We start from the raw sequence: 25,064 nt of genomic DNA, 5'->3' as shown, positions 1-25,064 counted from the left end.
AGAGAGAACACCCCCAGTTTCGGGCGAACATAACTTCTTCATCTTTCATCTGTTTTTTGCTTATGGATACTCTATGGACATCTCCATGAGACGAGCTTTGTCATGATGTCCTAGATTTTTTTAAATTTCAAGTGTGTCTCATGCTTGGAGGATTTTTCATAAATTCCCACAGGTGGTTACCACCACAGATGTTTTTGACCGTGCAATAGTTCTTCCTTCCGACGGTGTGACTCGTGCAAGGCTATTGGGGCATTCATTTTCCTTCTCATTTGCATGCTAACAATGGCATGGTGCTTTTCACGGTGATTTTCACTCTCATGTATGTGGAGTGTATATGTAGATGCATATCCATTTGAAATATACGACCCCCATGACCAAAATCCAAGGTGGGTCATCGTGGGTTTTTAAAGCTAGATTCCAAAAAAAAGTAGGAAGCAAACTATAGAAATGGAATATGGTATAGCTAACAAATGAAATTTCTGGAATTTATGGTTGTTTATCTCTCTCTCTCTCTCTCTCTCTCACACACACACACACACACACACACACACACACACACAAACACACGCACACGCACACGCACATGCACACACACACACAAACAAACACACACACACTCATAACATTGGTGTGTTCTGGTGACTTAACAGAGGAGCAACTTTGTGCATAGTCAGTTTACATATTCTAGCAAGGCTTGGACCCTAAAAATACAAACATGATTCAAACACACACACACACACACACACACACACACACACATTCACACACACCCTCATAATATTTTGTAGAATTTTGATTATCTACAGGAATCACAAATAAGTACACAGTAAATACCATACATGTTTTGACGTGAAAAACCAAATACAAGTTATTATATTGGAATATTTTGGATATCTTATATCTAACATGATTAATTAATTGCAGAAACAAGCAAACATTGCCTCAGGGAGTACTGGGTCCATGGGAAATCCGTTGGGCAACATATGATTGGACAGTTACCGGGATTGGAGAAATGATAAATCTCAAGAAGTGCTTATTTGGTTAACCACACTACCTTGTAAATGGAATTGAAAATATGCAGTCCAATAAATGTTCTTTTTACACCCCTAGATCAATGATTCCTATTTGGGTTGTTACTTATAACCGAGATGGTTTTGGATACTTTTGTTGGCCTACCCTTGTGCAAGTTGTCTCCAACTGAATATAGCTCTGATTAGTTATGGCTTACCATACTCCTTGTGTTTTCTCATTATTCGGGGCTTGCAACGGAAAATGGAACCCTACTTAAAAATGGTATGTGTACTTAATACTACCCAATTGGTAGATACTTCCATCGCATGCTCTGTTCTTATTATTTATACACATGAAAAACAGGAGCACTCGACCTTGTGCCTTGCGAAGTCTGTACATGCATAAACCCTCTATTGCAGAGCATCTGCGCATCCGGTAGTGATAATCTCATACTTCTTCATGCCTATTCTCTCTCTCTCTCTCTCTCTCTCTCTCTCTCTCTCTCTCTCTCTCTCTCTCTCTCTCTCTCTCTCTCTCTCTCTCTCTCTCTCTCTCTCTCTCTCTCTCTCACACACACACACACACACACACACTTGCAAGAGAGTACACACACACACACACACACCCGGGTGGTCTCATCGCTATCTACATCAAAACTAACCTCTCAAGCTCTGGTTACCCTTGTACTTCCGGCGTGGAAGGCTTTTTACTCCGGTTACGTACATTCGCATACATACAAATGGCCACTGTTTCGAATCAACAGGTAGGTTTCTTACATGCTAGGATCGTTTGGAAAGTAGTTTGCTCACACACACATGGTTTGGAAAGTAGTTTTCTCTCACACACACACATGGTGGTTTCCATAGATTTCTGCCTCTCTAAGTCTAACTAGCATAAAAGTCGACTAATACTTAGATTCTACATGTTATATTGCATACGGTTTTTTTTTGTTCTTAATGTATACGTGGTTTCATAAACACACACTCAATAAGCTAAATGAGAGAATTTTTTATAACTAAATACACTTCATTAATCTTTGTGGATCTTTAAAATACTGCTGGTTTTTTTCATAAGGAGGATTGCCGTACTGACTGCTTATGGGATTTAATTACTAGCCTTTGTCTAGCATATTACATACACACACTCATTGTTTTTTTCATAGATTTCTTCCTTTCAAACTCATAAGCCTAGCTAGCAAGAAAGGCCAAATAAATCTGCATGTAAAGCTGCATACGATTTTTGCTCGTTCTTAATGTATACTTTGTTTCACAAACGCATACTCATCACTTTCCCTAAATAAGACATTTTGGGATTTGTGTGTAATCGGGTTAAGAAATATGTAACTATTTGGAGTACACATCTTTAATGTGGGTGGATCTCAAAAGTATAGCTGGGTTTTCATAAAGAGGATGGCCATTCTGGCTGCTTCCGGGATCTATTTAGTGGTCGTTTTTTGGCACTTTACTTGAAAATATGCTTGTATATTTATATGGTAATTGGGCATGAAAGCATGGTATAGAAGAGGGTATATTACAAATTGACAAAAAAGAGCAAATGGCTGGAATTCTTACTTTAATATGGGTTACACCATACATGGGTATAATTGAGGTTGCCGATGTGGATTGAACACAACACATGAAGTGTCATATTGTTGATATATGGTTTTTTTTATAGAATTTATACTAATTACAAACAAAGTGCTGTAATTTTTTTTATACAGATATGGTAATGTTAATGTATGATAATATAATTAACCCTTATACTGGTTCACATAGAGTAACATACTCTCAGCTTGGAGTGTGAGGCATATGACTATTCTTGGTCTGTAATGGAAGAAAACATTATGCTGGAAGTATTTGTCATAAATAGAGAGTCCTTTGTTAGACATAGAAGTTAATTTGCTTATATTTTATTGAAGTTCTGCAATGAACATAGGATATATTTCTAATTTCTGCCTGTATAACACATTACAGTGGTTGCCAATATCTCATGAATAGATGTGTTTTTTAGGAAAAAGCTAGTACCATGGATTTTACTCACAAACTTACAACTAGGATGCATACTTGTACAAACCCAGCCAAAATGGCAACTATCAATAGGAAAATGGTCTTAGAGCGTAAAAACAAGGAACATGTTTACCTTGTAACTAATCATAAAATACCAATTTTGAGAACTAGACCATATCTTGCCCGACTGGCCAAGAAAGTTGTACAATATCCAGAATGAAATGTACTGACATTTAGTGTGCGGGTTTTTTTTTTTGGGATTAACAGCGATAACAAGCGGCTGAAGTTGCATTGTACCTATCTTCTTGCAATGTCAGAGTGTGTTCTTTTACATCTGTGTTGTTGGATGGTGGCATGTATAATATTCAGTATTGTTCTTTAAAGGATTCATCACCACAACCTTGTTACCAAATTGTTGTATCTGGATCATTATTAATAAAAATGGTTTGCCGTACATCACAAATGGTTTGTACTTTGTTGGTGTTTAATACTGTCAGAGTGTGTTCTAATACATCTGTCTTGTTGGATGGTGGCAGGTTAATCTTTAGTATTGTTGTTTAAAGGATTCATTGCCACAACCTTGTTACCATATTGTTGTATTTGGATCATTATTAATAAAAATGGTTTGTAGTATATCACAAATGTTTTGTACTTTGTTGGTGTTTAATATAATTTAATTATACAGTTTGTATATCAAAGGGAATTTTGATAATAAACACACACACCATATTGTCTCCCTGATCACTCTTGGTCGAGTGATCCTGTAAGTACCTAAATTTTAACTAAATGCATACTAATATGAGTTTCATCATAGCAGGCAAGATGGATCTCCTCTCTACCAAAACTGGGCTTTACTTGAAAATAGAGGTTCCAATTCCACCTACTACCACACAGTGTATTCTCTCTTGTTTCAAAGCACCCGAGTTCCATAAAAGACTTTTAGATTTTGAATCAAAAGCCGTATCTAGTGGTTCTTTATCAACGCTCCACCTCTCTTCCCACATCACCACTCTATCTCATAGGACTTTGCCTATGTGGTGCATTGCTTGACACAATTCATGATAGTAGACATGATTTTGGAAGGCCTACATGGACCATTAATTACTTGTTGGCAAGCTATGGTCCAGCAACTAAGTTTTGGTTCTGAGTAGCTTTGTGTAATACAGTTCATTGGTTTGATTAAAGGTGCTCCTTAAATATTGGGGTGTGGCATAATGGTTGTTGCCACTTGACTTGATAAAAATCTGATTTTTTATTACTCTGCGTAAACTGTCCATTGATTTAAATTAAAACTATTGGGGTATGTTATAGTGATTCCTACCGCTTCAAGCTTGACTTGACAATACAATACTCTGTTGATGGTCACCTGACGTACTGATGGTGCATACTGTTCAAAAAAATCTTTTAGGATGAGGGGGTATACCCCTGGTGTTTACTGGTTTTGGACTTGTTACTGGTAGTAGTTACAGGGCACGCAAAATACTGGCTAGTTGAATATTGGGGTTTGGCCTAGCTGCGTACTAATGTTGGATTTTTTTCATATAGTTTTTGGGGTTTTTTTGGGGGTATGCCCCGGTTGCATACTCATGTTGGACTTGTTCATTACTGGTTGTTTTAATGAGATGATACAATACATTTTTTTACATTCACATGGACGGGTATAGTTTGGAAAAAAAAACCATAAAGGCATCTATTCCTTTTACTTCATGGTTTGACATTCGGTCCGAATGGATATCACAAGGGTTTTCTGCCACTTGGCTTGCTAAGAGATGTGTAATTAATGTAAGTGACATACAAACTTGGGAAGGATTGGATTTCATGAACCCTAATGGGCATAAACTCTATCTGTCCTAAATAAACAAAGACAAGTTTGATATTCTTGAACTATTAAGGGAATTTTTTTAGGCTTATGTTATGACTTCATGTGATGGGGCTTCACTAATCTGGCAAAGGAAAAAACAAAAAAACTGATGAAGATGTTGATGAGGGGATAAGACACTTGAATTAGAAGGGGTTATGGACTTCTAGTCAAAATAATATTTATGCTAAAATATAAACTTTGGGGTAATAAAAATTTATATATATATATGGAGCACATGAATACTTTGGACAAGCTTGTAAGTTAGAAAAGTTGTAAGATGGACATGGATAACAATTGGTATAGTCCATTGATACCTGTAAAACACATCCAAGGCTAACATATCTGTTGTCTTGTTTTGATGGATGCAGGTAACAACTCTATCTTATCTTGGAAGTTTTTTTGGCTTAAAGTAGTTGTCTACACATGATTACACTTACACCTACTGCGAGGGAAGTACTTATGATATCTGTATACTGGAATGAGGCTTCATTCTTATAAACATTGTACAAAGATAATTCTAAGACTGAGTTGTTTTTTTCTTATCATTTTCCTTTCTCTAGAGCCAGCTGTCTTTTGAATGTAAAAGTTCAAATATGTCTTATTATTTATGTTAAAACAGCTGCACACATGTCCTAAACATAAGGTTTTTCCATTCTTATGGAGAAATGGCTTTAGAAACTAGTTTTGAAACTTAGTTCTAAGTTGGACCCACAGTCTATAATCCCTTTACTGGTTGGCTGGTGCTAGGTGGTCCCTCATAGACTATTTTTTTGGTTTGCTGCTCATGGCTATTATAGTCTCTGACTTTGCCGGTTTAAGGATTGCAGGACCAATCTACAAGACTTATCATATTTATGTTTATATTTCCTTTCAGGATCACAAACACTTTAGAATGACAGCCCGCATAAAAGTAAAATACAACCCAAATAATCATAGAAGGATTCTAGAGCAAATTAAGTTTTACCTAAAAGACCATACTCCAAAAAATGCCTTCGCAGTTAGAACTTGACCTTTCTTGGCAAGAAAGGCCAAATGTTGTGTTACTTACTGCCATAAGTAGTCATAGCCTTACTAACTATTTTGTATATTGTAGACCCTTGCTCTCTCACAAGGCTTGGAATTATCGTCTGAACCCCTCTCTATGGCAACATCTCTTGTCCTCAGATGTATTGGCAACTTGGATACTTCTCGATTAATATATGATTCGGCTCTTACCATAGACAAAAAGATGTCTATCTTGCACATGTTATCTTTTAATGATTGGGTCAAGATTTTGGCTACCTTGGACAAGGATTCAAAAGATGGTGTTAATTTGATTTTCCAGTACATAGCCCAACTTCCTATACTCTATGTACAATATCAGCATGAGCTTGCCCTATTTTCATCTTCTAGGCTTAATAACATACCTAACTTTCCCAAAAACCCATATCTCGCTTTATCAGCTTTACTTAGCTGCTTATCTGACCTTGTCAGTTCTCTCCGACTGGAGAAGACAATCCTAGTGGACTTGACCAAAGTTGTGGAAGAATGTTTTTTCAAAAAAATCACACACGTACCTAGAAAATGGTTATCTACAGATAGCTCTGGGATAACACCACAACTGGCTCATGAATTTCAAAGATTATCAAAAAATTGGTTCATAGTAGGTCTGGATAAAAGCTCTAATTGTCCCACTCTGATTTGCAAAAACTTAGCTTGGAAAGCAGCACATTCTCGGGTATCTGGGAAGGAATTCATAAAAATTAACACATCCCTACAAGAGGTTACCAATAACATCTCAAGACACTTAGAAAATCTGGGTTATTCTCTTCAGGATACTAAACTACCCATACTTTTTCCCACCTATAAAATTCATAAACATAAATTCAGATGGATATCTGATGCCTCGAATGGCATCTTTACAGATGTCACCAAAGATATCACTCTTTGTATGGACCTTATATTAGCAGAGTTTGAACTAGTCTGTGCTTCTAAACAAAAAATCTGCTATAACTTTCTATAGATACACTATAACCCCTTATAGATAACAAAGAACTCTACAGAGGTTTCTCTTTAACCTCCCTTAATAGATTTTTCATCTTTTTATAGCAGATATTACTCAGCGTTATGAGAATATTCCCATAGAAGGAGATCTTGGGATTAAAGATGTACTATCATAGGTTATCAAACTAGCTTATATTAATGCTAGGAAGAAGGGTTTCTTTTACATTTCTCTTTCCAAAAAACCTAGTTGGATTAAAAAGACACACTCATCCCACCCTTTGGACTTTAATGAAGAGAAGCTGTGTCTAAACATATCATGGTTACTTGATAACTGCACCATTCTCTCTAGAAAGGAGAGATCTTGAGCTATTGCAAGCACACACACTCACAAAGATGGAGGCAAAAGACTATACTTCTTCTTCTTCACTAACTCAAGATAAGAGGTCTACAAAACATAAGGAAAATAAAACCTAAAATGAAACTAGTACAAAAGTCTAGTGTAAATCGCTAGTGAGTGAGGTGAGTACATAAGTGTGCCATCACTCTGGCAGGTAGACCACCTTGGTGTAGTACAACTGTAGTATGATTGACAAAGATATCCGTACCCACCAAGACGCGCCCGTGATGATCATTGTTGGTGGTAGTCATCCAGGTGTCATACATGTTGAGCTTGACATCTCAACATTACCCCTCAAGCTCAATGCCATCTCCCGTATGCCAAGCATCACTCAAAATTTTCGTAGCTTCACCACTCCAATGGCATTTCTGAAGATATCTGCAACATGCTCATCCGTTGCCACATACTCAAGGGTGATGTCGCTTGCCAAGACCCTCTCTCTGATGATGTGGTCGTGCACCTCCATGTGCTTTTCCTAGCATGAAACATTGGGTTTTGTGCCAACTGTATGTTGCTTTGATTGTCACAATAGATGACAATCGGCCTTTGTACCTGTACTCCAAATTCATAAAGTAGCAATCCCAACCATGCTGCCTCAGATGCCGCCACTACAGAATCCCTTTACTCTACCTATGTACTTGAAAGATAAATCATAGCTTGCTTCTTGTTGCTCCATGTGATAACAACACTCCCAAGTGAAAACATGAATCCAATGGTAGACCTACGATGTATGTATTACCAACCCAATTCGCATTTGTGTAGCCATAGAGATGCAACTCCACATCAACCCTATAAAAGAGTACATAATCCAAAGTAGCACTCACATAGCGCAAAGTTCACCTCAACGCATTGAAGCATGGTTTCCTGGGAGACTGCATAAACTAACTCACCAATCCAATTGTATAGCTCAAGTCTGGACGTGAGATAGTCAAGTAGGTCAAGCTGCCTGTGACAATCTTTCTATACATGGTAGCATTCTCTAGCACTTGACCTGCATCATTTCCCAACTTCAAATTCTGATCTAAGGGCATTGCAAGTTTGGCTTACAATGAGCCATAACATACTTTTTCAACATGTCTAAGGCATATTGCCTTTGTGACAGCCATACATCCTCTGTTGTGCGAATAATTTCAATGCCCAAGAAATACCGCAAATCTTCTAGGTCTTTCCAACAATCAAATCATCCACATGAATGCATATCATCACAATTCCTGCCTCATTCTTTCACACATACAATGAGTGATGTGCATCAAACATCTCAAAGCCCAATGAGACGAGGTATGCCACAATCCTCTCATACCAAGCTCTAGGTGCTTACTTCAGCCCATACAACACTTTCTTTAGCATGCATACAAGGTCAGTAGCCTCATATTTGCATACCTTGTGGCTGCTCCATATACACAACGTCCTCCAAGTCTCTATTACAAAATCAATTCTTTACATCCATTTGCTTCAACACCCATTTCAATGTGGAAACCACTATAATAAACACATGAATGGTAGCCATCTTGGCTACGGGGATGAATGTCTCCTCATAACCAATCCCGTAAATTTGTGCATAACCTTTGGCTACAAGACTTGCCTTGTACCTGCTCACACTACCATCAACATTATGCTTTATTTTGTAAACCCATTTACATCCAATTTCCTTTTTACCTGTCGATAAAGGAGCCAATTCCCATGTTCCATTTGCATCAAGTGCAGCCATCTCTTCATCCATTTTTTTAGATCTTTGATAACATTCTCAAAACATGTGTGTTCTACCTCCACTGTAATCTTTGCCATACATGCACAATGATGAGCCACATAACTGTCATAAGTCAATCTTTGCACATGGTTTCTTACTCTTTGTTAGCAGCGAGCTAACTCAAATACCATTTTTCGGAGCTCTCTTTGTAAATTTTTTTATTATTTTGCTGAATCGAGAATATTGTAACTCCTATTTTTGGATAAACTTTGTAATCGATGAGCCGGGGCTACAAGCTTCCAGATTGTATCAACCTGTCTTTAGTTAGAGCTCCCAGATTATTAGTTTTGACCACCAAAAACCTTGGCTAAGGTATAAAAGCCAATTTTGTAAAGTTATTATTAAGTTTTTGGATAATGAAATAAATAGTGTGAGCTAACGGTGCTCACTTCTCTCCTTCTCACGTCTTCCTACTCCCTCCCCGGTTGTCACATTACAGTCGTATCTGTTGCATTGCAATCGTAGGTAAGAGCTCTACGCATTGACGTAAGCAATCCACGGTATTTTGTAGCTTTTGGCATCGCCCGACCCGCGGCCTAATTTCATCATAAGTAGGAATTCACACTTCAAAATAAAAAACTAAGCATAGGCGAGGTATTGGGGCATCATTGTTAAGCATTTAGATGCATTCTGGGTAAAAAACGATTAGGTCAAAAATCCACTACTATTAATAATCATGATTTTTTCACTTGACCTAAAGTGGGATTTGAGACCATAAGCATGTGTGCTTAGGTCTTATAAACATGTCTCAAAAGTTTTGTCACGTTTGGATGTCATTTGATGTTGTAACAGATGTGATTTGTTTATCGATGAGCGATTGGCTTTTGGTGATTTTGGTCATTTGAGTGTAGCATGAGTTAGATGCGAGTTGTTTGTTGTTTTCCAAGAGATTGACAAGCTCTTGTAGTCTCTATGCACTAGTTGAGTCAGCTTCGTCCCATGGATTGACAATTTTTGTGTGGTTCTCGCTACATCTGCAATAAGATAGGAGTGAGGCTAGACACCCGTCCCACATTTGGCGCCGCTCTCAAGGACGAATAGACCTAAACTAGGAAAAAACACGAGCGTCTTATGAAGTTATCCTTTAACTTCCTCTAGGATCTCCTAGAGTAGAAACCTTCTTTCTACTCTAGGATCTCCTAGAGTAGAAACCTTCTTTTTAAAATCGCATAGCTTAAGATTGTCGTCTTTTGCTGTGTAGAGATAGCTTGGAAGTAATCGTATATGCTGAGTGCCTTTAGTATTGTAGGATTGTAGAATTAGATTAGGGTTTTGAGAATGATTGATGGACGAGACAAGTCTTAAGATCAAGGCTTGGAAAACCATAAAAAACAAGAAAACCAGTGTTGTGGACACTTTGCACAACCCCATTGCAGTAGAATCTAGGAGTAGGGTAAGTAGGATCGGAGGTGGGTTTCAGAATATTGCTCTCTTCAAAAGAATCAATTGTGAGTTGTTATGTGAAGTTGCAAAATTTCAGGTCTACGACTAGAAATAGCACGAAAAGATTGCCAACCACTCAATCGACTGGAGAGTATGCTTTAAAAGTTGTATGAACTAGTGGGTAAGCTCAAGGACACATTGAAGTAAAAAGTTTAAGCGTTTGTAAAAACTCAAATTATTTACTTTTTCTTGACATTTTAGGCCAAATTAAGTTTTGACTTGACTCAGAGGCTTAAAATAGCTCATGAAAAGTCTGTCCAGTGAAAAAGCTCAAAAAGTGTCCATTTTGGGCTTAAAAGTAAATAATTGTGATTATTTACTTCTGGCTCAAAATTGACCAAGGTTGATACCACAGACTCTATGCATGTGTACAAACAACTTTTGTAAAGGCACATACGATTTGGATCACCAAATTGACCAAAAACTGGGTAAAAACTAAAGTCTGTACAGACTTTCGAGAACTTGAGTGTAAATTGGGAAAAAAATTGTTCAAACTCAATGAAGCTTGATACATAGGCTTATATTGATGTGATAGACATGTGTACATGCTCAGTTGACGAAAAAGATGCAAAAATTTTCTAGAAGTAAATAATCATGATTATTTACATCTGTCCCATTTTTCAACTTTTTTGACCAAGTTAGTATACCACTAGCTTTATTAAGCCCACAAGATAAATTTGGTAAGATTTGGATCATTCGATTGAAAATTGTGGCCAAATTTGCAAAGTAAGTCTGCAGATATAAAACTGATGACCATTTGAACAAAAATTGTCCAAACTTGATGAAACTTGGCTAGGAAGCTTAAGTTGAGATACTTAACAGATCTGTGTCAAGATTGGGACAAAAACTTGCAAAAAAATAGTTGGTGTAAATAATCACGATTATTTACATCTGCTACAAAAATTGATAATCTTGCACATTTGAGTATACCACAAGGTCAAGCTTATCAAGTAGACCACACAAATCAATTTTGATGAAATTTGGATCACAAAAGTGAGACTTAAGCCAGATCTTGAAAACTGAGTCTACGGACAAGAAACAGTTAATAACTTGAACAAATTTTGTCCAAACTTAGTAAAACTTGTCCAGGACCTTAACAGGTTGTATACTTGGTAGACCAAGCCAAAAAGTGCAAAAAACTGAGAAAAATTAATAATCACGATTATTTACTACTGCTACACAGAGACACCATTTTTGACTTTTGAACTTGTACAGTGTTAAACCAACATAATACAAGGTTTACTCAATTTCCAAGTTGTAGATTAGTCCTTTGACTTTTTGCAAAAGAGGAATCTAAAAGTCTCAACTGCTAACTCACTTAGCTCAATTTGAAGTGATACACATAGACCAGTTAGAATAGTTAGCAAGAAGTATACGATATTTGTGAAAGAATAGCTAACTTGATCAAAATTGATACAGGAATCAGTTTGCAGACAAGGAATTCAAAGCTTGCAAGAAGTTGCAATCAAATCAAGTGGAAGAAATTGACAACAAGTCAATCAGACGGTAAATACTCTATCCAAGGCTTCACAAGTCTTTATGAACCTTAGATCTGGTCGTATACTAGGAAACCATGGCATATTTGGAGAGACTACTAGTAGAGTATCCACCGAAGAAAGTGTGAATCAAGGCAATTCCTTGCACACTATCCTTGAAGAAGTCTCACACTTTTTCAGATTCAACATCTGAAATGTCGTCCTATTCGACTTATTCAAAAACCGGAATGACAGCGTGCTATAAGCATATACTCTCTTTTTACAAGACTAATCATCATGGAGCTCAGGTTTACCTGGATCCTAATGAAGAGTATGCTATTCGCATTGATGACCATGGTATTGAGTCTGATGAGGAAATCAGGGCAAACAAACAAGGAAAAATGTACATGAATAGAAACGGAACTCAGTATTTTCAAGTCGAAAACTCTAACGTGATAGACAAATGGGGGTTAGAAGTAAATACCATAATTCCAGATATGGCAGCAAAATAAGGATCATCAACTTTAGAATTTGAAAGATATGATCAAGTTGACCTGAAGCCCTTGAAACGGCTTAGTACGGATAATCCTAGGATTGGAGTCTATTGTTGGGAGGATAGAAACGTAAAAGATCTCCTATGGACTTCTCATGCCAAATCAGAACAGCTAACACCCATGAAGATCATTTATATCTTCAAAATCAAAGATAAGGATTCAGCAGATCTACCGACCTACCTATTTAGGGATTGTAATAACAATAACTTTGTTGACTCCTGAGGAGGTGGAACAAACCAAAATACCAAGAGTACTTCGTAAGGGATTGGATATTGAGCCAAGGACCAGAAACTATTTCAAGAGATGAACACCGTGAGAGATCTTCTGAGAGTGATGTTAAGAAACTAGAAACCACCTCATCACGAAGAAAACCAAGTGACACTAAAGCGAGTCCAGGGCTACATGAGTCACTATTTCCAATAAACTTGTTTGAAGGACTCGAAACAGGACCAACTACTAAGAGACCGAGAGTTGAACCAAATAGATGTGTGAGATGATCTGGGGATCCATACGACCACTTAGCTAGCTTTAAACAAGTGCTAAAAGCAAAACGCATATTTGATTTCCATACTCAATTCGAGGGGTTTAGAATGACATTAGAAGGAAAAGCATTGACATGGTTCCAAAACATTCCACCGGATCGGAGTCTATTGTCAAGAGCATAGAAACGTAAAAGATCTCCTATGGACTTCTCATGCCAAATCAAGATAGCTAACACCCATGAAGATCATTTATATCTTCAAAATCAAAGATAAGGGTTCAACAGATATACCGACTTTCCTGTTTAAGGATTGTTATAACAATAACTTTGTTATGATGACTCTTGAGGAGGTGGAACAAACCAAATACCAAGGGTACTCCATACGGGATTGGATATTGTGCCAAGGACCAAAAACTATTCCAAGAGAGGAGCACCGTGAGAGATCTTCTGAGAGTAATGTTAAGAAACCAGAAACCATCTCATCACGAATAAAACCGAGTGACAGTAAAGCCAGTCCAGGGCTACATGAGTCACTATTTCCAATAGACTTGTTTGAAGGACTTGGAACAGGACCAGTTGATTTTTAGAAATGGGTCAAAAAATGCAGTGGATCTGGGGATCCATACGACCACTTAGCAAACCTTAAAAAAGTGCTAAAAGCAGAACGCATATTTGATTTCCATCTCAATTTGAGGGGTTTGGAATGACATTAGAAGGAAAAACATTGACATGGTTCCAAAATAGTCCACCGAAGTCAATCATGGACTTGAATATATTACCTCAAGGATTTGTAGCTGCATGCTCCAAAACGGGGATCAAACAGAATATGGTTGCTAAATCTATAGCTTCAAACAGAAACAAGGTGAGTCTATTAGGGATTGTGCAACTAGAATTAAGCAATACATTGCAAGATGCCCAGAGCTAGAGATACCGGCAGAAGAACGACTAGTATCATTGTTTCTAGAGGGACTACTAAACAAAGAACTTCATGCTATACTGTATAGTAAGAAGCATACGACCCTAGAAGAGTGTGTGTTAGATGCTATTGAATTAGGAGACAATTGTGATATTTTCAACGAAGAAGATATCCCTAAGGATAACCAAAACAAGAAAACAACATCCACCAAACCAGCACAAGTGGGAACAAGTGCTACAGCACCACTTTTAGCAATAGAAGACATGCTCAAAAGGATGAATGACATGATGAACATGCAAAAACCACCTATGAGGGAACTAGGACAAGGGATACCTCAACAGGGACAACCAATTAAGCTGCAAAAATGGTGTGCAATCGAGGGAAAATGGACCAACCATGAGACCAATGAGTGTTATTACCAACCAAAGTATGATGGGATTGTTCAATACGTGCCTATGAGGCCACAAGGACAACCCATGTACATATATCAGCCTAATATGGCCCAAGCTCATAGACCACCGATGGGACCTAAACCTATATTCGGTCAACAACCTCCATATCCAGGACATAATGCAGTGCCTATAAAGTACATGCATCCAGAGGGAGTCATAGATGAACAAGCACTAGTGCTTGTTACACCTATGCTGAGCCTAGTCCATCTACAGTAATGGTAGAAGGAGAGTGGTATAATTCACATCCACCACCAATGGAAGAACCTGTGACTTATGCTACACCAGAGCTTGCACCAATGTACTATGTAGCTAATCAAGGTGCTAGACCTCCTATGGTAAGACCCATGATCAAGCCAAGAACTGGAAACTGTCATAACTGTGGTGCATATGATCATTGGAAAAATGATTGCCGAGAGCCTGATAAGAAGCTCCAGCCAGTTGAAGCTTATTGCATACAATGTTGCAAAAAGTTAGGACACTTCCCTGAAGATTGTCCAAAAAATCCTATGAACAAGGAAAAAACAGTAGTGAACATAGTCCAAGTGATACCTAATAGCTCATCTGAGAGCAAACCGATTGTTCCAATCAAGGTAATCACCAGAGCCCAAGCTAAGGAAAAGAAACATAACTCCTCTGATGATTCGAAGAATACAAAAATTTCCTCTCAAAAGACCAAAAGAAGCAGAATATGAGATGAGAAAATAGAAACAAAGGGCTGAAATCGAGGAGAAAGCAAAGAAATTATTTTGGGAAAAGGTGAAAGAAACTGGAAGCGAAATCAAAGAAACCACCATGAAATCTGGAGGATTAATTTTGGTAGACAAAATTTTTGAGCCAATTAATGCAGCCTTGGAAGCTTATCAAGCGGGACTTAAAGCACGCCAAAACATGGAAAACAAATGGAAAAACTATCCTTCTCCTTACATGGAAGAAACTAAGCTTGAAGCTTATCAAAATTTGGTAAGAATCATGCAAGAGATGCTGAAAAGACAAAAATCCAAGCTCAAGAGTATGGCAAAACCTGAAGAGCTTGTGGTAAGAACTAGTAAAGACCAATCCAAAGTGGTTCTAGAACCCCACCTTGAAACAAAAGATCCATAACTTATAGTGCCGGACAACGAAGATGCCTTAGATGGAATTCCATTCGTAGAAGAAGACTGGCTAGGACACTTATGGAAAAAAGTTAGAGAGATTAATGACGGGAGCTTAACTATGGAGTCATCTCCTATAGAGGAAGTTTGGTTAGACAACCTACCTCCTGATATGGACATGGATATACAATCCTTGTACGGGGATTGCGGATCTGCAGCTTCAGGAATGTCTAAGCCATTGGCATTGAGAACATTACCCTCTTACTTGGGAGATAACAAAGATGAATCCATAGTGTGTAAAACCACCCAGGTAAAGAGAGTGGAACAGACCCTAGAAGTAGACAACATCCATTCAATCATATCTACACCCATCCAATGCACTTTTACCTTAGGAGAACTGTTGAAAATCAGACCATATTTATGGAATGATCTACAGAAAACTCTAGAGAAGGTGGAAATAACATAGCTAATCGTAAAGAATTTGGAAAAATTAAAACACAAAATGGACAACAAAGAGATTAGGTCCGTTCCAATGAACAAATTCGAAGAATACTACAAAGGAGAAGAAGGAAACACAACCCTTCCAATGAAATATAATGACATAGAAACCATGGAAATAATGGATAGTGGGGCAGGCATAGCCATAGCCATGAAAGCAGTATGAGAATCTTGGGGACAACCAGCCATTAGACAAACTCGAATGAAATTGCAATTGGCTTATGGACACTTCGAAAGACCCTTAGGACTTCTTGAAAAACTGATGGTTAATTCCTGTGGGATTGAATATCAACACACTTTTTCCATAGTGGACTTTGGAAAGAAACTCAATTACAAAATCATATTGGGAAAACCTTTCATGCGACAAGTAAAACTCATCCAGGATTGAGGAAACAATTATCCGTACTTGAAGAAAGTGGGATCAATAACAAGGGTTTATCTAAAAGATCACACTTATAGAGATGTCATGAAAAGGCCCATATATAGAAATTTGATTCAGTCTCTTCGGCTGAAACTAAGCTTCCATCTTGGTTGAACGAAGACACTCCTATTTGGACGTGTGGAGCCTCAAAACAAGGAAACTCAAAACGAGAAAAATGTATCTTAGAAAGGATTGCACAGATGAAGCCTATGTACCTGAACCCTTTCTAGAGCATTTGTTTGAGCCATTTGAGTGGACTCAAATTTTAGCAACAATGGATGTATGTGTAATTGCGTCTATGACTACTCAATTTTGCAATGAGGACAACTATGACATACTTCCCATACAAATGATCTCAACCCTTCACATTGAAGATGAAATTCACGAAGATGAAAGCTCAACAAGTCTTTTCAGACCTCTACTATGATGCAATAGACGAGTTAGAAGAACATTTAGCTACCTCAGATGATTCGGGGTTAGAGAAAGAATATGTGAGGGCTAAGCTACTCATGAAAGGAGGGGAGGAAAAGTTTTTTGACTTTCCAAATCAAAAACTGAGAAGACAGATCTGGTATAGATGAAAAAGAGACACCAGACACGTGAAAGCTAGACCTATTCCATCAGTCTCCAGTAGAACACAGTTCCTGATGCAGATAGATGTACATGATTGTGTCAAGGACAAATCACTGGAAGATATCCTTTAAACAAAAATCCAAAAATGTCAAAAACATTGAGAAAAACAAGAAAGGGAACTCACATAGAACCTAAACACCAGGACAAGAACTTGACCATGACACAAGCTGAACGGAAAAAGAAATATCAAGAGTTGAAAAAAGCTCTAAAGGAGATATATACAACGAAAATGGAAACCACTAAAGAGGATAGTAAGGATGTAATGAGTGTTCCATCCCATTACAAGAAATATACTCTCCAAGAACAAAAAATCATAGTCAAACAATCTGTCAGGGAACTACGAAAAGAGGGCGAGTCCTATGAAGGACTTGAAAACGCAAAAAAGATAGATCTAGCTTAACCAGGAGAAGAGCCTAGACCTGCCTACATATTAAATGACCTTACAAAAGAAGAAGAAGAGCTTTTAAGAAGCTTACTGAAAGAATACCGAGATATCTTTGCTTGGTCTTATAAGGATCTCACGGGTGTTGATCCATAAATCTGTCAACATACCATACCCATGGGAGATGATGCGAAACCAAGTAGACAAAGGCCATACACATATAATGAAACATTTTCCAGAAAGATCAAAGAAGAGATTGAAAAGCTAAAGAAATCCAAATTCATTTATGAAATTGAACACAAAGATTGGGTTTCTCCAATTGTGATAGTACCCAAGAAGAATGGAAAATTATGGGTGTGTGTCAATTTCAAGAAAGTGAATGCAACTACCATTAGAGACAACTTTCCTCTTCCAATCACTGAGCATGTTTTATAACGAGTTGCAGGAAAAGAAGCTTCCAGCTTTTTAGATGGCTTTTTGGGATAAAATCAACTTTTGGTTGACCCCAAAGATTAGCATAAAACTGCCTTTGCAACAGAATGGGGTATTTTTGCCTATCGGGTTATGCCTTTTAGGTTAACTAATGCTCCTGCCACCTTTCAAAGATTGATGAGCCATGCTTTTAAAGAATATCTTTGTAATTTCTTGGAAGTATATATGGGTGATCTATGTGTACATTCATCAATCCGGGTTGATCATTTTGAACACCTCAAAAGGGTATTCAAAAAATGTAGACTTTATAGGATTTGCTTAAATCGTGAAAAGTGTACATTTATGGGTAGACAAGGTAAAATTCTTGGACATATAGTGTCTAAAAATGGCATAGCTACTAATATGGATAAAATTCATGTTATTACTGATTTGCCTAGGCCGACAACAGTCAAGGGGGTTCAAGCCTTCATGGGACATTGTGGATATTACAGACGGTTCATTTACATGTACGCTATAATTGCAAAACCCATGTACAGTTTGATCACACACTTTGAATGGACTGATGAGTGTGAAGAATCCTTCATGAAGCTTAAGCAAGCTCTCACTTCAGCTCCAATATTGAAAGCACCAGATTGGAATAAGATATTCCATATACATGTAGATGCTTCCAATTTCGCCATAGGATGTATACTAGCTCAACCAAGAGACGGAAAAATTGATTTTCCTATTTCTTATGCTAGTCGACAGTTGAACATGGCAGAAAAGAACTATACCACCACCAAAAGGGAAGGACTAGGAACGATCTATGCCGTTAAAAAGTATAGACATTACCTATTAGCAAACAAATTTGCGTTCTTTGTGGACCACCAAGCCTTATTGTACTTGGTCGACAAGCCATGCAACACAGGAAGAATATTGAGATGGTTCATCATTCTTCTGGAATTTGATTTCACTGTAGTTGTGAAAAAGGGAACCACTCATCAAAGAGCAGATCATTTATCTAAGATTGTTTCTAGAGAACCACTTAAGGGAGTAGATGATGATCTACCAGATGCATATTTGTTCTCCATAGAAATGATACCTCGATGGTTGGAAAACATGATATTATTGATGAGCATAGCTCAAGTGGACTCGCAAATATCACTTCCTATTACAATTGGATTAATTGAGAAATTGGCTATGTATCAATTACTAGGTGGAAGGTTATACAAAAGAAATCGAGTTGGAATGTTGATTTTATGCATTAATACTGAGGAGAAAACCCAAGTCAAGCACATATTATCGTAGTAGGACTTCACTTTGTGGAAGACCAAACTATGCAAAGGACCTTGAGACTTGGAGTATTTTTGGCCAACTATGAGGAGTGATGCTCATTCTTTTGTGAAAAATTATCCTCAATGTCAAAAAAAAATACCCATATCTCATGTAACTTTTTTCCAAATGTCACCTGTTCCTAAGTGGAGTAACTATTTAGTTACTTACTTATCAAGCCGAACATTTCATGAGAATATGAGTAAACGCCGTCAAAGAGCAATTGAAAAGGAAGCAAGAGACTATGCTCTTATCGGAAACCAATTGTATCGGAGAGGTAAAGATCAACACTTGCGTCTCTGTGCAAATGAAAATGAATATATTCCCAGGCAATCTTTCAGGCAATCTTCTTGCGACAGATAAGAGAAAATCCCGCAATATATTTCATGCAATCTTCTTGCGAACATATAAGAGAAAATCCCGCAATTTCCTCAATCAAAGGTACAGACGAAGTGTATAAAGCACTGGAAAAGAAGAATAAATATCTCAAGCTCGAGCTAAAGCTAGAGCAATCACAACCCAGAGACCTTGCATTAATGTGGGTACAAAGAGAAGAAGAGCTGCTCTAGGAGATAGCAGAGCTCAAGAGAGTTAATTAGCTATTGCGAGACGGACAACAAGAGATGCAAGAGGAAGCAGGTACTTCAGAATAACCCCACATTGAAATTCCCTCAGTCTCTTTCGCTGAGATGGAAACACAGTCGACAGAAAGGCCATGAAGAGAAGAAGACTTTCAGGTGCCAATCGCAGATGCCGATCAAGTGCCAATGGTCCAACTGTCAAAAGCTGAAGAAGATGCACTTAAGGAGCAGGTCGCTCAAGAAATGGATGAGCAGTGGAAAGCAGCGATGGATTGGGAGTAGAGAGTTCTCCATTTGCCCTTGTCTTGTGTATATCAAGCTTCCATACCAAACGACTAGAAAATGTGTGTGTGAAATACCATGTTAAAATTGAAAACAAACATGCACAAGAAGAGATTTTAAAGGCTTTTTTTAAACCTTTCTTCAAGTTTCCAACACAAAGCCACTAGAACTACGTCTTTCTCTGGTGCCTTACACATGGTATGGTCCATGTGCTAAAACTGATTCAAATGTACCATCTTCCATGTTGATTGTACAAGAATAAAGTACGTTCCTCGAATGTAAGCCTCAAATAAAAGGAAAAAAACCAAGCTAATCAAAGGCATAGAACTAGCTCCGTTATAAGACTTTCAAGATGCATTGCAGATTGCTTGTGATTGCGAGAGGAGCTAGATATGACTCTTCACTCCATTAGATATATTTGAGGTTTGAGATAGTTTGGTCTTGATTGCATCATTTACATGTGCTATGCAAGAGACAAGACATCTCTCATTCATAAGTGAGCTCCAATATGCTCATGAGACAGAGCATGAAGGTGTGCATGGCATGTCGATAGACGTTGCAAAGGCATAGGTGGAGCACAATTTCTCTAGTGAATCACAACACATGTCATTATAGTTTGTGTAGATAGAGGTAGAGCGAGTCTTCTCCCTAGAGACACACACATAAATGGTAGAAATGGAGTTCCCCCGAGGACAGATGTTCGGTGTCTGGCTACCCATTGACTTCACTTACCACTGACCTTATTATTTGGTGTTGTTACTCCTTGGCTCGTCATGCTTAGTGAAAGAAGCTTTGGCTCTTAGCAGTGGGGGAAGGCACATTTACGTGTTGGCAACAAAATTTTAGCAAGTTGGTTAAGTTTGTTGCCTCCCATTACTTCCCTTTTGTCCTTGAATCTAGTTACATATATTGGAAGTTCCATTTTTTTGTCTTGATCATAATTGCTCAAAGATTTGAATTAATTGGACCCAACTAAACTTTATTGATTTGTTTAGCATTGATCATGCTTAGATGTCTAGTCATCCATTATAGAATCAAGGTTGTTTGATGTTTCTAATACGTGGTTGCTTTTATGCTTGCAAGCAAGTAGGATCCACTAGCCAAGAAGGCACATGTGGGCATTGACACTAGAAGTTTTCCAAGCTCACTTGACTTTACCTTTGAATTTTTCTCTAGCTCTATGACTATGTGGTGCAACCAACATTATCCTTTCGTAGCCATGTCTTCAATGGATAAGTTATCCATCATTTGACGATGCAAGCATCTTCTTAGGCTTGCCATCCGGGCACCATATTAGCATGGATTCCTTAAGTCCTCTTTAGACCTTTGCAAGGGCAGTTTAGAGAAGGCTACATAGATTAATAGGCATGGATGATGCTACTCTGAGAGGAGATCATGTGTGTGGAGGTGTTGGGAGTCCTAAAGAATATGGCATTAGTAGACGATTTGGGTATGTTGATTAATGTTTCCTACTATTAAAGGCATCCTACATATCTTCACATAAATAATGTAAAAGTGGAGCTAAATTGTCAAAGCTATGGAGAAGATTAGAAGGCAATGGATATTGGGTTATCATCCTTGGGCCTAAGGCCCCTGTCACACTGGGACATGCAAAATGCAACCCATATGAGATGGCGATTCCTCATTGGCTATGCGAAAAGCAAAAGGTGGTCACCTCACCTTGTTAGAGTGTCAGCCTTACTAGCACGACCAACTTTTTCCTTGCGTGGCCACCTTCCCAAAGTGAAGGAGTGAACGCAGCTCACGGGGCTCGAGCTCTGACAGCCAGCTACAAACATGGATGGCTTACCATCTGGCCACAAACGATTTGTTGATAGAAAAGGCTATTATTTAATCTTTAGTCCAGTGTGACACTGTGAGTCCGCCTGCCATCCAAAGGGAAAGTGGGCACGTGTCCCAGTGTGACAAGGGCCTAAGAAAGAGGTCGATGTTTGATTGACCTCTTTCGGCCACTTGAAGTCCTTTTTGGGGTGTGTTTGATTTAGTTCGACTGCTTTAGATCAAAGAATGTAAGTGAATTTACCAACATCTACCATTAATCTCACCCACATGTATTCTCCAAATATCTAACCTTCTAATCTCTATAAACAATTTTAAGAGAGGTTGTATCTCACACCCCCCCTCCCCTGACCCTTGACCTACGTGCTCATATATAGTTCTCATTCTGCATGTAGTCTCCCATTTGTAACTAGTCACATGTGGTAGAAGCTGTCACAATGCCTGATGTGTCTCTGAATAGAAGACAATGTCTCTCCCATTAAAGCTATCCTCAAATGCCCCTACATCAAGGCAAGGTGACCCATTACAATTCCAAACTGCTATCCTTAATGTGGTTCCATAGGTCGCACACCATCATGTGGAGTGTTACTCCACTATCACCACCCTCCCATCTCTATAAGAAGCAATCTTCCCCTTTCCCCTTTGCCACTCTAATCTCTGGCATAACCTCCTTCCCAATCTGCGAGAGTGTGAGGTCATCTCTAAGGAAAATACTTGTCTTCTTAAGGGTGGGTCTTTTCTTCAAAAAGTCCTTCTTTGCTTCCATGGACGGGACACAAAGGATAAGTTCTCTTTCATTTGAAGTTTCCCCCATTCTTTTGCTTTTATTGTTTGTTACCCACTCTCCAAGCCCTCATATGTGCCTTATAACCCCCATCATAAACATGAGTTCTTTGACCTCTTCATCAACATTATCTTAGTCTTTGAAGCCAAAAATTCTCACTTGTAAGGCATGCATATGCCTCCTTTTGCTCCTGTGCTAGTGTCAAGTTAATCATGGTGGGTGTGGGGGTTGTTCTTTACCTTTTCCTTTTTTGGTAACCTAAATCCATTTCTAGGCATCATCTACTTTCTTTTGGGTCTTTGTAATTATATTCAACCAAGAGGTCATCATTTCTTTGTTTTGTTCTTTTTGGTAACCTAAATCTATTTCTAGGCATCATCTACTTTCTTTTGGGTCTTTGTAATTATATTCAACCAAGAGGTCATCTTTTCTTTGTTTTGTTCCTCCCCTTCTTTGATGACCCATACTTGTTCTTTTATAGTGTTGAGCTCTTTCAATACCGAAAGTTGGAGTTCTCCTTCTTTAAGTGTATTTTGTGAGCATACCTCTTCAAGCTCCTTTTTGAGTTGTGAAATCTCCTCATCCTAGTTGATCCTCAAGTCTTTATCATGCCTAGGAGGCTGCAATTGGTTTTGTTGATAGCCGCTTACATTTCTGTTTGCATCTTTGGATGACATCTTCAAGGGGGTCGTCCTTGTCATTTTTCTTCTTCATAATTGAAAATTTCCCCTTTATTTGTATACTTACTCAGTAGTTTCAACAATTTATCTCCACAATATACATACATTAGCAATTACCACACTATGCATACATCCCCCCCCCCCCCCCCCCCTCTTTGCTATTGTGTGTCACCAGTTTGTTGCACTATGTGTGTGGCTTGAGATCCTTGCCCTTCGTGACCTACACAACTTTGAAACCTGCTCTTGTGAATTTGGTTCCCTGACCTGCACCTTTGAACAGCTTGCGCGTGGACATGATCTCCCTACCCTACTGATTTGTGAGTACCCTATGCAACCTATACGCTAAGCCACAAAGAGAGAGAGAGAGAGAGAGAGAGAGAGAGAGATGAGATAGATAGATAGATAGATTGATTGAATTATCATCTGCGAAGGTTAGATATGACCTATGGGACATGCTGACAAAACATTACAATGCTTGCTTTCCAATGAAGCATAGATACATATCAGTTAAGGACTGAGGGTCCATCAAAAGGGTAATGAAAATGAAAATGAGGATGAGGGATGAAACCTAAGGGAGCTCCAATGGAGGGGAGGCTGGTTTGGGAGTTTGAAACTCCTGGATGATGGCTTTACCACCTCGGTAGACTGACCATTTGCCTTGTTTGCGAGCTTCGTGAATCTTCTTGAGTCACACTTTCTTTGACCTTGAATTGATTCGGGGTCAACTCTTCGGTGATCCAAAGCTTTTCTCCCTTCAGGAGGTAAGACTAGCGTAGTAGCTTCCGCCGCTCTTCTCTATCCTTGAAAGTAAGGAATCCTTGGGTGGCATATTTCTATGTGTGTCGTTGATCCAAGAGATGGTTTCTAGATTGATAGTTATTGGTTGGAAAATATTGTTAAGCTTGGTGATTGCATATTCAAGAGTATCCTCGTCTGTGCACCATGGCGGATGGAGTCCGCCAATCCGAACCTTCATGCCAATGGATTCTTGTAATCGATTTTCTTGTAATGCTGCTTGTACTCTCATGAAAATCTTTTTATGTGTTTCTTCATGAGCTTCTTCCTGGGCTGCTTTGATTTCCGCCTCATGTGCTTTTGCAGTCAGAGCTTGGCTCTCGATGTCCTTCATTTCCTTAAGCTTGCTCAAACGCTCCTTGAGATGAGCATTCTCCTCAATAAGCTCCTGAACCTGGGCCTCTAGAGTTTTCTCTGTGTGTGTGTGTGTGTGTGTGTGTGTGTGTGTGAGAGAGAGAGAGAGAGACTCTGTGTGTGTGTGTGTGTGTGTGTGTGTGTGTGTGAGAGAGAGAGAGAGGGAGTGAGGGAGAGCACTACTGCATGATTTGGTATTTCTTGCAATAGATTGACGCATGAATTAGCGTTTCCAATTGGCGACTAACATGCTCTATTATTGTGTGCTAATGAAACCCTAATGTAATTGTCACAATCAAGCTCATGCATACCTATCTATTGTTCATTTTTTCACAATCAGTGTTTCCACTTGCACCTACACGCCTCTGCACCCATTCAACCCTGCATAACGTGTGTTGCCCTATGCATGCACAGCCTTGCACCTACACGCCTAGCTACACACACACTCACATGCAAGTGCACGTGTGCGTACACACACACACACACATTTATTTTTTGTAATGTCACACACACACACACACACACACAGGCACACTACTTTGCTGTCTTTTGTTGTCATTAAGGCAAGTGGGTTGGGTCCATAAAAATGCAAAGATGCGCTTAAATAATGGAGATAATGTCAGGTACAATGAATTGAAATGGTGACAAGATCTAGACTTTACACTTCCATAAACCTTTACTTATTTCCTTTCTT

General features: G+C 38.6%; 1 pseudogene; it reads right to left on the bottom strand.

The window, feature by feature from the left end:
* The window catches only part of LOC147420132 (uncharacterized), a 38,553-nt pseudogene extending 29,575 nt beyond the window's left edge, over positions 1-8,978 (bottom strand).
* Positions 8,979-25,064: the final 16,086 nt, after the last annotated feature.

The sequence above is a fragment of the Adiantum capillus-veneris genome, chromosome 28 (genome assembly GCF_014529385.1).
Source record: "Adiantum capillus-veneris isolate H3 chromosome 28, ASM1452938v2, whole genome shotgun sequence".
NCBI lineage: Eukaryota > Viridiplantae > Streptophyta > Polypodiopsida > Polypodiales > Pteridaceae > Adiantum > Adiantum capillus-veneris.
Note: the sequence above shows the minus strand (reverse complement) of the source record. Positions and strands in the feature narration are given on the sequence as shown.